The 5,285-nt window shown below is 37.0% G+C and overlaps 1 pseudogene; it reads right to left on the bottom strand.

The window, feature by feature from the left end:
* Window positions 1–4,265: 4,265 nt before the first annotated feature.
* On the bottom strand, window positions 4,266–4,333 carry LOC138848206 (U6 spliceosomal RNA; annotated as a pseudogene).
* Between the last annotated feature and the right edge of the window lie 952 nt (window positions 4,334–5,285).

Genomic DNA, 5,285 nt, shown 5'->3' with positions numbered 1-5,285 from the left:
CTCTACTTGCTACTCCACAGCATCGGCCCCCTAAATTCTTATGAGTATTGCTACACGATTGGAATTTATAATTGATAATGCTGAACAATTGAAACTGTCTTATTTACAATTGTAGGACTGGATATGGCAGTTCTACTTGAAGTAAAGTATGTAGCCTGCTTATTGTATGATTTTCGGAAAAGCATGTATTTATATATAACAGCAGATCTGTTAATCATTTAAAAGTGAATTGTCATGATTACCCAGATGTAAAGAATGCAATATGTGCTAATGAGTTAGCAGTCACAGACATTTAGAATTAGAGGGATTTTAGAACTTTTTCAATACTGCAGTTTTTATGAAAAACTAATAATTTTTTTTATTTGACAGGTAGAGTTATATACAGTGAGAAATCAGAAAGGTCTTCCTTCCATTGGTTCAGTCCCCAGATGGCTGCCACAGTTGGAGCTGTGCCCATCCAAAGCCAGGAGTCAGGTGCTTTCTCCTGGTCTCCCATCCGGGTGCAGGGCCCAAGCACTTGGGCCATCCTCTACTGCCTTCCCGGGCCATAGCAGAAAGCTGGACTGAAAGAGGAGCAACCAGGACTAGAACACTTTGCCCATAAGGGATACCAGCACCACAGGTGGAGAATTAACCAAGTGAGCCACGGCGCTGGCCCCCGATAAATTTACTCTTAACAAAATATCAAAATATCTTATTTAGTATAAAGTTAGTAGTGAAAAGAGACTACCTTGTTGAACACAGAAATTTGAGATTATATTTCTTGGTATTAATTTGCATCTTAAGGCTTATTGCCTAGTTTACTTCAATATTTCAATCTAATATTACTAATAATATCTTGTACTTAGTGGTTCACTGTGTGCCAGACAATATTCTTTTGATTTTTTAAAAGATTTATTTATTTATTTATTTGGAAGTCCGAGTTACACAGATAGTGAACAAGAGGAAGAGAGAGAGTTCCTCCATCTGCTTTTTCACTCCCCAGATGACCTAAAAGGTCAGAGATATGCCAATCTGAAACCAGGAGCCAGGACCTCTTCAGGGTCTCCCATGCAGATTCAGGGGCCCAAGGACTTGGGCCAACTTCCTACTGCTCTCCCAGGCTATAGCAGACAGCTGAATGGAAAATGGAGCAGCCTGGACTTGAACCGGCCTCCATATGGGATGCCCCCACTGCATGCAGTGGCTTTACTAGCTACACCACAGCACTGGCCTCAAGACAATGCTCTAAAATGATGCATTAATTATTCCCAAATATTGAAAAGTGGCATGGTACACATTTGAATGTGTTGTTTTGTACTAGTTGTAGAAAGAGTTTAAAATATATTTAGATTTAAAAATGTAAGCTTTGATCTAAAGGTTTACTTTCCCTTAAGGTGCCTGTTTGGAAACTGAGAGATCATTGAAGTCTCAAGATAGAGTACAACTGATCTTATCCAAGCCTCCTTTATCACATGAGGATGCTAAATGCCAAGCCCAGAGAAGTAAAGTGAATTGTTCAAGGTCACATAGGTAAGTTGTGGCAGGGATAATTCTGTATTAGCATTAGGTATCCTGATACATAGGCCACTGTTCTGTCAATTTTGTACTCCTTCTGGAGTTAAAGATTCTAAGTTGTGGAAAATTGAATTTGGAAATTTAGTGGTTGCTATGTTGTTATGGTGAGAAATTTCTGTGTATAGCTATGAGTTGCTTAAATTTTATTCAATATATTTTTCTAGTATGTTTGCTATTTATTTGAAATGTATAACAAATAGCTTCATCTATTTGCCAAAAGAATTTTTTAAAGATTTATTTATATTATTTGAAAGTCAGAATTACACAGAGAGAGAAGGAGAGGCAGAGAGAGTGGTCTTCCATTCACTGGTTCACTCCACAGTTGGCCTCCATGGCTGCAGCTGTGCTGACTGGAAGGCAGGAACCAGGAGCCTCTTCCTGGTCTCCTATGCAGTTGCAGGGGCCCAAGGACTTGTACCATTTTATAGTGTTTCCCAGGCCATAGCAGAGAGCTGGATAGGAAGTGGAGCAGCCAGGTCTTGAACTGATGCCCCTATGGAATACCAGCACTGCAGGTGGCAGCCTCACCCACTATGCCACAGTGCCAGCCCTTGCCAAAAGAATTTATAGAAGCTATTCCATATATACACTTCACAATTATTTAGTTACTTGACATGAACTATCCCTGCATATTTGAAAATTTTGAATGGTATCACTTGGGTTTTAAGAATGTTATATTTTAGGTCTCTTAATATTTTTAGTGATGATGTTTTAAAGGCCCTTCCTGTTTTATGAAAAATGATAAGGATTTTGTTTTACAATGGCCATAGTATTACTACTTAAAGCAATAGATTAAATAACACTTTTAAACAAAGTCATTTAATACTAAATTCTAACACACTGGTATATTTTAAAGTGAGAAACTGGATTTCTTTCAGATATTCTAAAGAAGAATGATAATCAAAATTGAAGACATCTACAGTTTTTAATCACTTGTTTTAAATATTGGTCATAATGGTCCAATTTTGAGTTTAATTTTAATTAGCTTTTAAATGATTCAATATGTTTTATAGAAAAAATTCGGAGAACATAATTATATACTCAACCTCCCTCCCTTCTTTTTCCTTCTTTGTCATTTTTTTTAGCTTATGAAATGACATTTTCAGTTTACATTACATTAAAAACGGTTGTTGAATCAAGGGACAAGTTTAACAGGCAAAAAGCAAAAAGATCGTAATTTAGAGGGAATACAGACAATGGCTCTAAACAATATTTGAATATCACATCTAAACAATATTTGAATAAATTGATAAATATTTTAATTTCTCCTACTAAAATGCTCAAAGTCTTTAATTATTTATCAAATATTAGTGCAAAATTATGGATTTAAATGATCCCAAAAAGTGATGAATTTTTGTGTAATAAAGTCCAATTTTTGTCAAGGCTTTTTGACAGTCTCACAGAAAACTTATGTTTGTGAATGGGAAGAATAATACCAAAATATCCATACTACCAAAAGCAATTTGCAAATTCAATGCAATCCCAATCAACATACCAACGATGTTCTCAGAGCTAGAAAAAATGATGCTAAAATTCACATAGAAACATGAGAGATGCTTAACATCTAAAGCAATATTATAAAGCAAAAAAAAGCTGGAGACATCACACCATATTTTAAGACATATTACAGGGGTCAGCACTATGACAAAGCAGGTAAAGTCACCGTCTGCAGTGCTGGCATCTCATATGGGTGCCAGTATGTTTCCCAGCTGCTCCACTTCTTATACCCCTCTCTGGTATAGCCTGAGAAAAAAGTAGAAAATGGCCAAAGTCTTTGGGCCCCTGCACCTGCATAGAGACCTGGAAGAAGCTCCTGACACTTGGATTCAGATCAACAGAGCTCCGGCCATTGTGGCCATTTGGGGAGTAAACCAGTGGATGGAAGACCTCTCTCTCTCTCTGCCTCTACCTCTCTGTAACTCTGCCTTTCAAATAAATATACTGCAAAAAAAAAAAAAGAAGAAGAAGTGTTAGCACTGATATAATAACAGACACATAGTTCAATGGAAAAGACTTGGTAGCATAGAAATAAACCCAAATTTCTACCAGCAACTCATATTTAACAAAGGAACTAAAATGAACTGGAGAAAGAAGAATCTCTTTCACAAGTGGTGCAGAGGAACTTGATGATCCATATGTAGAAGCCTGAAAAGAGACTCCAACATCTCTTACACTATGTGAAAGTGAACTCACAGTGAATTAAAATGTAATCATAAGACCCAAACCCAAGTAAACATAGGGAAACTCTAAATATTGTCAACACACAATAGCTTTTGGGTAAGATTCCAATAGCAATAGTCACAAAAATAAAAACAGAGACATTTGAGTATATCCAACTAAGATACTTCTTCACAACAAAGTAAACATCAGAGTGTAGATACAATGAACAGATGGCAGGAAAAATTAAAACTCTGAATGTTTACAGATTTCCAGAACATTTACATGAATTGGAAAAACTCCAAAAAATACAGTGAAGAAACAGGCAAGGATCTGAATAGACATTTCTCAGAAGAAATGTAAATGGTCAAAACATGTGAATATGCCCGATGTCACTAGCCATTATGTAAATATAAATCAGAACACCATATCAGTCTCCAACACCTGTGGGAGAATACAACACTCAGGTGTTTGTGTGTGCAGCAAGTGGGTTTAGAGGACCCTGTTCACCTCTGGAGAGCAGAGTCTACAGGGAGGTAAAGAAACCTTACTGCGCAGGGGCATGCTAATCTTCTCTGTATCGTTCCAATTTTAGTATATGTGCTGCTGAAGCGAGCACATGTGCTGCCGAAGCGAGAAAGAGATGAAAAGAATTTATCTCAACTAGCCACTAATATTCAAGAAACAAGGTCTTCAGGAAAGCCAACTCAACTGACATTTTCATGTCATTGTTAAATAAAGGAAAAATTATCTAGGTTCAGCAATACGTAGTTTATAAGAGAAAGACTACAGAGTAATTTCCTTGGCATAGAAATAACTTTGTCTTTATTTTTTTTTTATCTATGAGGGCTTGCTATCACCACCACACACCCACATCCCATATACAAATGTCTGGCTTGAGTGGTAGCTTCTCTGCTTTGAGGCAAGTTTCTGCTAGTGTGCACCCTGGGAGGAGACGGAGGATGGCAGAAGTGCTTGGGTCCCTGCACCCAAATGGGACATCCAGAATGAATTCCCAGTTCCTGGTTTTGGCTTGGTCAAGCTTTGGCTATTGCAAGTGTCTGGGGAGTGAAGCAGTGGTTCCCTCTTCCTGTCACTCTGCCTTTCAAATCAATAACTGTTGTTGGTAATGACTAATAATGATATTCACTGATTGTCAAATTTTGAATCTATTAATTATAGACAATTTCTCTTTGTATTTTTAAACTTTCATAATGTTCTGTAGCCAATTTCATCACTAGAAATAAAAACTTTTCCTCAAAAAAAAAAAAAAAGAAACCTTACTGCTTTCCTAATGTGCTTATTAAGTTCTTGACCAGCGCCTGTTAGTCTTGCCACAAACTTTCTAGTCTTACTACTTTCCTTCTTCTTCTTCTTCTCTGTGACTTGTAAAATAGTATACATTCTATATACTGTGGATACTTTTGATTTATTTTATTCCTTCGGTCTCCTATGAAGTTCCTCCACAAAAGCACAGCCCTCAAAATATTCATTCATTTATGCAGTCTGCAGATTTCATGAGCTACTAAATTCCAAGTAGTATGTTAAAGGCAAGATCTGGGCCTAAGAGA

This window comes from Oryctolagus cuniculus, unplaced genomic scaffold, assembly GCF_964237555.1.
Source record: "Oryctolagus cuniculus unplaced genomic scaffold, mOryCun1.1 SCAFFOLD_124, whole genome shotgun sequence".
Classification (NCBI taxonomy): Eukaryota; Metazoa; Chordata; class Mammalia; order Lagomorpha; family Leporidae; genus Oryctolagus; species Oryctolagus cuniculus.
Note: the sequence above shows the minus strand (reverse complement) of the source record. Positions and strands in the feature narration are given on the sequence as shown.